The sequence below is a fragment of the Oryctolagus cuniculus genome, chromosome 17 (assembly GCF_051225735.1).
Source record: "Oryctolagus cuniculus isolate XC-2025 breed Fujian yellow rabbit chromosome 17, ASM5122573v1, whole genome shotgun sequence".
NCBI lineage: Eukaryota > Metazoa > Chordata > Mammalia > Lagomorpha > Leporidae > Oryctolagus > Oryctolagus cuniculus.
The window spans coordinates 31,532,529-31,544,740 of record NC_142883.1 but is presented as its reverse complement, the minus strand read 5'-3'; positions in this window follow the sequence as shown (position 1 = coordinate 31,544,740).

Below are 12,212 nucleotides of genomic sequence, written 5' to 3'. Positions count from 1 at the left end.
GAAAGGTCTTCCTTTACCATTGGTTCACCCTCCAATGGTTGAGCCATCTTCTATTGCTTTTCCAGGCCATAGCAGAGAGCTGGATCGGAAGTAGAACAGCTGGGTCTTGAGCCAGCACATATGGAATGCCGGAGCTTCAGGTCAGGGCATTAACCTGCTACACCACAGCACCGTCCCCAGCCCAGTCATTAAGACACTGCTTAGGAGCCCTGCATCCCATATCACAGTGCCTTGGATCAAGTCCTGGCTCTGACTCTGATTCTAAATTCCTGTTAATGTGCACCCGAGGAGGCTGAAGGCCGTGCCTCGAGCAGCTGGGCTCCTGCCAACCATATGGCAGACACGGTTCAGTTCTCAGCTGCTGACTTGAGACTGGCTCAACCCCAGCGTTTGTAGGCATTTGGGAAGACAACTAGATTATAGCAAATCTTTCAATACCTCTCTCTGTGTGTTTCTATCTCTCTCTCTCTCTTCCCCTCCCTTTCAAAGGCATAAAATTAATTTCTAAAAAATCAATTCTATTTGTCCTCAATACCAAGAAACAGTTCCCTTACAACAGGACCTCCAAGAATAACCTCCTGGGATTCTGTCTGTGTTCAGGCTTCTGGGAGAAAGCCACTGAGGGCAAAAGAAAGCAATCAACAAAGTCCTGAAAGAGAAAGGGCTTAAAACATACGCTGAGAGCTCATGGTTTCAATACTGGCCAAACCTCGGTTTACAAAGATCATTATTATTAACCTTTACCAGGCAGACAGTCTCAACTTGGGTGATTTTGTCCCTCTAGGGGATACTGGCAGTGTGTAGAGACAATTTTGGATGTCACATCAGGCCCAGGGGATTGCCAGATCCTACACCACACAGGACAGCACTCTTTACCCTAGTTCCCTATAAAGAATTATGGAGCCATAAATGTCAATAGTGCTGAATTTTAGAAACCTTGGGCTTGAGGAACAGTTTAGCAACAAGATGGAAGGTAAAGGCCTCGTATACTCTCAGAACTATTCTGAGAGAGAAAAACTTCTATCTTGTTCGAGTCACAATTGTTTGGCTCTGGGACAGTCACGGTGACTTACCTACCTAAGACAGGGTAATGTTATCATCATTATTCCAGACTTAGAGATGTTAATCTTTCAAGTTTCAAAAGTTAACAAATGACACAGTAGAGATTAACAATCAGGTCTCCTTGACTACAAAACTCATGTTCTTGTATTTTAGTATATTTCCCTTACTTGATTGCTGTGGGGAGAAGGGAGATGGCATGGAGTGAAATAGAAAAATATAGGAATATTTGGGAAAATATTCCAGTGGTGGGGCTTCTTAGTTTGATGGTAACAAACAGTCCAAGCATTTGATCAGGATCAGTAATCTAAGAAATATTTGGAATATTGTTTATTCAATGACATTATCTGTATACCTCCACTCCGCCTTCTCCCAGGTGGAGAACTATTGCTGTATACTGGTCTGCGAGTAATTGGACCTTCCTATTCAGAGATTCTGTCTCATTCAGCTGTCTACTGTATGGTTAATTTCCTACATTATAGTGAGGAGCTCTATACAGAAAGGTTCATGTGCAAGGTACATTGACAGCAATGTACATAGTGCCTTTAAAGAAATAGCACTGGGGGCTGGTGCTGTGTCATAGCAGGTGTAAGGCTGCTGCCTGAAGTGCCGGCATCCTATATGGGTACCGGTTCGTGTCCTGGCTGTTCCACTTCAGATCCAGCTCTCGCTATGGCCTGGGAAAGTAGAAGATGGCCCAAGTCCTTGGGCTCCTGCACCCTGTGGGAGATCGTGAAGAAGCTCCTGGCTTCAAATTGACACAGCTCCGGTCATTATGGCCAATAGAGAGTGAACCAGAGGATGGAATCTCTCTCTCTCTCTCTCTCTCTCTCTCTCTCTCTGCCTCTCCTTGTCTTTCTGTGTAACTCTGTCAAATAAATGAATAAATATTTAAAAAAAAGAGAAAGATCATTGGATCTTGGCTTCCCTTTCACCTCCTGAACATGTATGCAATCACAGAACTTATGGAAGAGCAGCAAAGGGAAGGAAGAATGTTTGTATCTACAGGGAAATGTGACAGAATTAAGATAGATCTGTAAGAATTTGTAATGTTATGACTACTGATGTTTCATATTCATATTTTATGATTTATATAACTTTTAAATTTTTATCTTAATTAATATTGGATCAAATCAATAAGGTATTTTTGTGATCCCTGTTTTAATAGTGTAAATGATAAGGTAAATATTATCTACTGGGTGTTTATTAAGTACCATTAGCACGACCCACATCCAGAACCCTTGCTGTTGAGGTCATCTGAAGAGGCTATCTTGCATGCCATGTTGTGATTAGTTCTCTCTGACACTCTAAACTTAGGTCTCAGGTCATCACGTGGAATTCCAGGATTTTCTCTCTCTCTTTTTTTTTTTTTTTTGACAGGCAGAGTGGACAGTGAGAGAGAGAGACAGAGAGAAAGGTCTTCCTTTTGCCATTGGTTTAACCTCCAATGGCCGCTGCGGCCGGCGCGCTGCGGCCAGCGCACCGCGCTGATCTGATGGCAGGAGCCAGGTACTTCTCCTGGTCTCCCATGGGGTGCAGGGCCCAAGTACTTGGGCCATCCTCCACTGCACTCCCGGGCCATAGCAGAGAGCTGGCCTGGAAGAGGGGCAACCGGGACAGAATCTGGTGCCCCGACCGGGACTAGAACCCCGTGTGCCGGCGCCGCAAGGCGGAGGATTAGCCTAGTGAGCTGCAGCGCCGGCTGATTTTCTCTCTTTTGATGTGACACTCTTAATAGAAGAAGTTGCAAGATGGCAGAGTAGGGAGGAAGCTTAATGTTCTAGTCCAGTAGAAGATAGCTTTAAAAAAGTGGAAAGAGTGCATTGTCAGGGAAGAGTTAGGGAGAAAACGGCAGAGTAAACTTCATGCAAACTAGAGGGACATGGTGGACCTACGTGGAGGACATGGATGACCACAACTCAGGACTCTAGCAGTCAAGAGCCGATGTACCAGAGTTGAAAAGTGATCTGATCAGAGTTTGTGAACTGAAGAGTCTTCCATAACCTTGGCAGCTCATTACAAGAGCCTCAGGTGATTACTGACGTCATAAATAAGAGTGTCAATTCTTAAATCAACAACAGGAGTCACTGTGCACCTACTCCCCATGTAGGATCGCTGTCCTTTATGTGTTGTACTATGCAAATTAATGGTAAAACTACTACTCAAACAGTACTTTATACTTTGTGTATCTGTGTGGGTGCAAACTGTTGAAATCTCTACTTAGTACATACTAAGTTGATCTTCTGTATATAAAGATAATTGAGAATGAGTCTTGATGAAGAATGGGATGGGAGAGGGAGTGGGAGATGGGATGGTTATGGGTGGGAGGGAGGTTTTAGGAGGAAAAGCCACTATAATCCAAAAGTTGTACTTTTGAAATTTATATTTATTAAATAAAAGTTGAAAAAAAAGACTGAAAATAAACAAAGGCAGCATTCATTTATTAAAAAAAAAAAAAAAGTGATCTGAGACCAGACTGAAGAAGCCCAAGACACTGGCAATAAAGCTGCAGGAAGAGCCTAAAGGGAACCTGGCTTGGAGCTTGGAGCCCTGTGCGGGATAGTGAACCTGCCAAACTAGAGGAGATTAAAAAAAAAAAAAGGACGGACGCATTTCTTTCTCCCTGATCACTTTACAACGGTGTCCTGTAACAAGCTGATACAGTGGGCGTCATTTTGGGGATATGTAACATCTGTGCCAGTTCATGTCCATGCCCAGCAACAGCCAAGTGGAGACTCCTGACTCTGGCAGGGAGAACTAACAGGGGGCTGGGAGCCGGTGACTGTAGGAGGCTTCTGTGCTGGGACTGTGGAAAAACACTGAGGGTGTGTGGGAGGACTCATGGTGGGGCTGGGACTTTGAGCAATCTCAGTGGGAGACTCCACAGCTCAGGGGTTCCTGGTTACCTGGTGAGAGACATTGCTGGGGAATCTGAACTTACTCTGAGGACTGCACAGATCCTTTGTGTGGTCCTTGGGACAGAGTGGACGAATACTATACTCACTGGGGCTAGACTCAGCTGAACAGATCAAAACCTCCCTTCTGATTAAAAAAAAAAAAGAGCAGATTTACCACACCAAACCTGAGTGTGTCACCTTAGGCACACCCTTAACCCTGGAGAACTGCGCAGAGCTCCTTGCCACACCCACTACAAGCCTCTAAGATATTCCCTGAGAGAAGACACTTCACTTAGCTACAGATCATAGTACAAAGATAAAAGCCTCCACAGGAAAAAAAAAGAAATAAAGAAAAAAGAAAGGAACTAAGGAGTATCTCCACAAATGCCAAACAAATGCACCAACAGAAGAAACAAGAATACGGGAGATAACATCATGCCCCGAAAAGAACACAACACTTCAATACTAGATTGTGAAGATGATAAGATGGAAGAAATTCAAGATATGGAATTCAAAAAATTGATCATAAGATTACATAGAAGTAGTCAGAAGTTAATGCACAAACTACTGGAATCTGTACAGAATATGAAAGATAATTTCTCCACAAAATTGAGGTCTTAGAAAAATAAAAATGAAGAATTCAATAGAACAAATAAAAAATGTAGTGGAAAGCCCTAACAACAGAATTCATGAAGCAGAAAAAAGAATATCTCATTTAGAAGACATAGCACAGGAAATTATACAGTCAAACCAAAGACAAGAAGAGGAAATTAGAAAACTAAAAAGCACTGTTGGGAATCTACAGGATACTATCAAACAACCCTACTTATGGGTTCTAAGAGTTCCTGAAGGCGTGGAAAGAGAGAAAGGAACAGAAGGCCTTTTTAGTGAAATAATAACAGAAAACTTCCCTAATTTGGAGAAAGAAAGGGACTTCCAAGAACAGGAAGCACACAGAACTCCTAATATACATGACCAGAAAAGATCTTCACCAAAACACATTGTAATCAAACACACCATAGTAAACATAAAGAGAAGATTCTAAAATGTGCACAAGAGAAACACAGGATTACTTTCAGAGTATCGCCAATTAAACTCACAGCAGACTTCTCATTAGAAACCCTACAGGCTAGGAGAGCATGGCAAAATACAGTCCAAGTCTTAAGACCAAAAAACTGTCACCCAAGAGTATTATACCCTGCAAAGCTCTCACTTGTGAATGAAGGTGAAGTAAAAACCTTCCATGACAAACAGAAATTGAAAGAATTTGTCAACACCCATCTAGTTCTATAAAAGATGGTTAAGGATGTGTGCACACAGAAACACAGAAACATGATCATCCTGATGAAAGAAGGTAAAGGAAGAAAATCTCTCAGTAAAGGTTCAAAGAAAATTCAAAGTAAAAAACAGGAATATTCATGGAAAAATGACAGGGCAAAGTCATTACTTATCAATAGTCACCTTGAATGTAAATGGCCTCAACTCTCCAGTTAAAACATACAGATTGGTGGAGTGGATTAAAAAAACAAAACCCATCTATTTGCTGCCTACAAAAAAAAAAACCACATTTAACCAACAAAGATGCATGCAGACTGAAAGTGAAAGGATGAAAAAAGATATTCCATGCCAAAAGAAACCAAAAAAGAGCTGGTATACCCATCCTAATATCAGACAAAATAAAATTTAACACAAAAACTATTGAGAGAGACAAAGAAGGGCACTTTGTAATGATTAAGTGATCACTTCAACAGGAAGATGTAACTATTTTAAACATATATGCACCTAACTAAAGGGTACCTGGCTATTTAAAAGAAATGTTAAGATATTTAAAGGGAGACTTAGACTCTAATACAGTAGTAATTGGGGACTTCAATACCCCATTTTTTACCAATGGACAGATCAACCAGACAGAAAATCAATAAGGAAACAGTAGATTTAATCAACACTAAGACCAAATGGAAATAACAGATATCTACAGAACTTTTCATCCTACAGTTGCAGAATACACATTCTTCTCGGTAGTACATGGAACTTTCTCTAGGATTGACCATATACTAGGCCATAAAGCAAATCTCAGCAAATTTAAAAACCTTGAAATCACACCAGGCATCTTCTCAGGCCACAATGCAATGAAGCTGGAAGTCAAAAATTCTAGAGAGAACATATGCAAACACGTGGAAACTGGACAACATGCTCCTGAACCAGCAGTGGGTCATAGAAATCAAAAGAGAAATCAAAAAATTTTTGGAAACAAATGAAAATGACAACACAACATATCAAAAGTTATGGGATACAGCAAAAGCAGTACTAACAGGAAAGTTTATAGCAATAGGTACATACATCAAGAAATTGGAAAGGTACCAAATAAATGAGCTATCAATGTGTTTCAAGGATAGAAAAACAACAGCAAACCAAACCCAAAACTAGTAGGGGAAAAGAAATAATTCAAATTATAGAAGAAATCAACAAAATTGAATCCAAAAAAGCAATACAAAATATCAGCAAAATGAAAAGCTGGTTTTTTTGAAAAAATAAACAAAATTGACAAGCCATTGGCCCAACTAACCGAGAGAGAGAGAGAGAAGATCCAAATTGATAAAATCAGAGATGAAAAAGGAAATGTTGTGGGGAGCAACTGGGAGCAACTCGGACTAGACTAAGTTACTGGAATTAAGACTTATTCTATGCATCTGCTTTCCCACAATATGGCGCTGAGAAGGGAAACAGCTTCTACACAGCTGCCTCCAGTTCAACCAATAAACTGTAGGACCTACTCCTGATTGGAGGAGAGCAGCGTACTCGGCGTGTGGGCAGCAGAGTTGGGATTGGCGGAGGAGGACTATAAAGGAGGAGAGAGACAGCATGCACCAGGAACATCTAAGGGGAACATCTAAGGGGAACACCTGTGCAGCCCCTGAGAGAGCCGGCCGGCGGTGTGCCGCTCCCCCGCGGAAGTGGGGAATGTGGCAGGGGGAACCGCCCTTCCACGGAGGTGGAAGGACCAGCAGCCAACCCGGGAAGGACCAGCAGCAAACCCGGGGAGGGCCGAGCAGACAGAAGAACAGCGCAGGGTCCTGTGTCGTTCCTCCACGAAGAGGGGGAGCGACAAAATGTCACAACAAACATCACAGAAATAAAAAGAATCATCATAAATTACCTCAAAGAGCTGTATGTCCACAAACTGGGAATCCTAGAAGAAATGGATAGATTCCTGGACATACACAACCTACCTAAATTGAGCCATGAAGACAAAGAAAACCTAAACAGACCCATAACCAAGATGGAAATTGAATCAGTAATAAAGGCCCTCTCAGCAAAAAAAAGCCCAGGACTCGATGGCTTCACTGCTGAATTCTACCAGACATTTAAAGAACTCACTCCCATTCTTCTCAAGTTATTCAAAATGACTGAAAGGGAGGGAATCCTCCCAAATTCTTTCTATGAAGCCAACATCACCTTAATTCCTAAACCTGACAAAGATACAGCAAAGAAAGAGAATTACAGACCAATTTTCCTGATGAACATAGATAACAAATCCTCAAGAAAATTCTAGTCAATCAAATCTAACAACACACTAGAAAGATCATTCATGCAGACCAAGTAGGATTTATCCCTGGTATTCAGGGACCATTCAACATTCACAAATCAATCAATGTGGTACATCACATTAACAAACTCCTAAACAAAAACCATATGATTATCTCAATAGATGCAGAGAAAGCATTTGATAAAATACAACACCCTTTCATGATGAAAACTCTAAGTAAATTGGGTATAGAAAGAACATTCCTCAACACAATTAAGGCAATTTATGACAGACCCATGGCCAGCATCACGTTGAATAGGGAAAGCTGGAAGCATTCCCAATGAGATGCAGCACCAGATAGGGATGCCCACTCTCACCATTGCTACTCAATATATTCCTGGAAGTTTTAGCCAGAGCCATTTGATTTCATAAGAAATCAAAGGATTACAATGGGGCCAGCACTGTGGCACAGTGGATTAACGCCCTGGCCTGAAGCATCGGAATCCCATATAGGCGTCAGTTCAAGACCCGGCTACTCTACTTCTGATCCAGCTCTCTGCTAGGGCCTGGGAAAGCAACAGAAGATGGCTCAAGTGCTTGTGCCCCTCCACCCATGTGGGAGACCTGGAGGAAGCTCCTGGCTCCCAGCTTTGGACAATTGGGAAGTGAACCAGCAGATGGAAGACCTCTCTCTCTCTATCTCTATCTCTCTATCTCTATCTCTTTCTCTCTGCCTCTCCTCTATCTGTGTAACTGACTTACAAAAAATCTTTTTTTAAAAATGGGGGGGATACAAATTGGGAAGGAGGAAGTCAAATTATCCCTAATCACAGATGACATGATTCTATATATAGGAGATCCAAAAGACTCCATGAAGAGACTATCAGAACTCACAGAAGAGTTTTATAAAGTAGCAGGATATAAAATCAATGCACAAAAATCAACAGCCTTTGTATACACAGGCAATGCCATGGCTGAGAAAGAACTTCTAAGACCAATCCCATTCACAATAGCTATAAATAAATGAAATAACTTGGAATAAACTTAACCAAGGATGTCAAAGGTCTCTATAATGAGAATTATAAAACATTAAAGAAAGAAATAGAAGATACAAAAAATGGAAAAATCTTCCATGTTCATGTTGGAAGAATCAATATAATCAAAATGTCCATTCTTCCAAAAGCAATTTACAGATTTAATGCAATACTCATCAAAATACCAAAGACATTCTTCTCAGGCCTAGAAAAATGATGCTGAAATTCATACGGAAGCCCAGGAGACCTCGAATAGTTAAAGCAATCTTATACAAAAAAAAAAAAGCCATAAGCTTCACAAAACCAGATTTCAAGACATACTACAGGGAAGTTATAATCAAAACAGCCTGGTGCTGGTACAAAAACAGACAGACAAATGGAACAGAATAGAAACACCAGAAATCAATCTAAACATCTACAACCAACTTATATTAGATCAAGAAGCTAAATCCAATCCCTGGAACAAGCACAGCCTTTTCAACAAATGGCGCTGGGAAAACTGGATCTTGATATGCAGAAGTATAAAGCAAGACCCCTACCTTACACCTTACACCAAATCCACTCAACATCGGTTAGAAATCTAAATCTATAACCCAACACCATCAAATTATTAGAGAACATTGCGGAAGCCTTGCAAGACATTGGCACAGGCAAAGATTTCTTGGAAAGGATCCCAGAGGCACAGGCAGTCACAGCCAAAATCAACAAATGGGATTACTTCAAATTGAAAAGTTTCTTTATAGCAAAAGAAGCAGGAAAGTGAAGAGGCAACCAACAGAACGGGAGAAATTATTTGCAAACTATGCAACTGATAAAAGATTAATAACCAGAATCTACAAAGAGATCAAGAAACTCCACAACAACAAAACAAACAACCCACTTAAGAGATGGATGAAGGACTTAAACAGATATTTTTCAAAAGAGGAAATTCAAATAGCCAACAGACACATAAAAAAATGTTCAGGATCACTAGCTGTTAGGGAAATGCAAATAAAAACCACAATGGGTTTCACCTCACTCTTGTTAGAATGGCTTTCATACAGAAATCAACAAACAACAAATGCTGGAGGATGTGGGGGAAAAAGGTACCCTAATCCACTGTTGGTGGTTATATAAACTGGTAAAGCCACTATGGCTCTCTGCTATGGCCTGGGAAAGCATTAGAAGATGGCCTAACTCCTTGGGCCCCTGCTCCCACGTGGGAGACCTGGAGGAGACTCCAGGCTCCTGGCTTCAGATCAGCACAGCTCTGGCTATTGCGGCCAATTGGGGAGTGAACCAGCAGATAGAAGACCTCTCTCTTTCTCTACCTCTCACCTCTCAGTGTAACTCTGACTTTCAAATAAATAAAAATCTTTTTAAAAAACTATGTAAGAGCGAATTTCTCAGGTCAAGTGTTTAACACACAGAGCACACGTAAATGATAATAATAATAGAGGACAGGAGGAAACTTTGAAAGGAAATATGTTTATGCCTTGAAAGTGGTAATGGTTTCACAATGTATATTTATTCCCAAATTTATTGAAATGGATAAGCTAAATATATACAGGTTTTGATATATTATTCAAATGTCAATAAAGTGCTTTTTAAAAAAATAAAGTGACAGAGTCATAGAAAATTGAGAAATTTCTGAGAGAGAGAGGACTCCGTGAAGCCTATGCAGAAAGCTGGATCACATAGAATGAAAAGTCTGTCTGGCAGCTCTCTTCTTTTTTTCAGGATGTATTTTCTTTCATGGGGATGTTTGTACTTCTTTTTCAGTAATTCCTAATACTCTTGGTGAATAAACTATTGAGGCTTATTTATCAGAAATAGTTTTAACCAATGATAAAAGTCAACTCAATATCCTGAAAACCTACACTCTTCCTGATTTTGTTAAAAAATCATTATTCAAAAGATGGTGAACTTAATGAGTCATCAATAATAACACAGGATTTGAACTCAAGCCCATTTTACACTGAAGTTCATGCTCCTTTACCTGAATTATTCTGTCTCTGTTATATACCTCAAAACACAGTACCTACCTACTTGGGCATCTTAGACACCTTCATATTAGAGGTCCACAAATGACACCATTGGAAGCAGGTTACTTAAACCAGCTACTGCTATTATGAGTTGGAAAAAATATTTGAGCAGACTTAGGGTATACTCAAACCACTAGAAATTTATTTTCAAAAGTCTAACACTTTTATATTGGCAGACTTCTGGCAAAATGAAACTTTTTTGTTCTAAAGAGAGAGAGAGAGAGTGTGTGTGTGTGTGTGTGTGTATGTATGTGTGCACACTCACACCTTAAAAAATCCTTGGTATTAAAATATTATAATATATTAGATGTAAGTTAATTAGAGGCACATAGAGTTATTTTTTCTCTAAGGAGCAGGTATACGAGGCAGAATCAGTATTTAGGTATCCCAAACAGCAGCTCTGCTCCCTGCCTTCTAGTTTTCTGGAAATCCTCTCCCCCAGGTGATTACAACTCATTTTTAATGTTGAATTGTTAGGTTAAGTTCTCAAACATTTGTTGATAGACTCGTAGTGGATTATTAATAATCAGTGCTGGCCGGCGCCGCGGCTCACTAGGCTAATCCTCCACCTTGCAGCGCCAGCACACCGGATTCTAGTCCTGGTCGGGGCACCAGATTCTGTCCTGGTTGCCCCTCTTCCAGGCCAGCTCTCTGCTGTGGCCAGGGAGTGCAGTGGAGGATGGCCCAAGTGCTTGGGCCCTGCACCCCATGGGAGACCAGGAGAAGTACCTGGCTCCTGCCATTGGATCAGCGCGGTGCGCCGGCCGCGGTGGCCACTGGAGGGTGAACCAACGGCAAAGGAAGACCTTTCTCTCTGTCTCTCTCTCTCACTGTCCACTCTGCCTGTCAAAAAAATAAAAGAAATAAAAAAATAATAAAAAATAAAAAAAAATAATCAGTGCTATCGTTTGGTGATTCAATGGCTACTCACAATTTGAAGTTTTAACTGCCTTGATAATAAGGCTTAACTGTGCCTACTTTGCCCAAGATTGTTTATTTTTAATACCTCCTTGAAAATGATAACGTCTAATATTTATTGAGAATCTATATGTCAAGTACTGCACTAAGTATTATATATAATATATGTGTGTATAAATCTTATTCCCTGAAACTTTCTAAGTTAGTCATAATTCGCTCAATTTTAGTGATGAGAAAACAGAAGCACAGGTACATACTTAGTGGGTGATGAAGTTGGGAGACACCCTGATTGACCATTATTTTCTTTAGAATTTTAGGGAGGGTTATTATATTTCAGGTAATTTAGGTTGAGAATAGAAGAATAAATGCAAGTTCAAAGACACATTCTCATGATTTTCTGAGTGTCAGAGAAAATAAATGTTTTATGGACTTCAACCATTGCATTATTTCTTTTCTTGTAAATTCATCATTTCAAGTGATTAAAGGGTATTATCCTCCACAAATGTTACAGTGTTCTTGTATTAAATAATGTTTTGATTCACTAGAAATGTTTTGGAACATTATCCCTACAGACTACCTAAATGCATTTTGATGAGAACTCTTAATATCAACTCTCTACTGACAATTCTCAAATGTTTGTTAGTTCCAGATCTCCTACTCTGGGGTCTAAGCAAATATACCTAATTTTTTTACTTGACATTTCCACTTGAATGCTTAATTAGCATATAATCATATTTTGTCCAAAATTAAAATT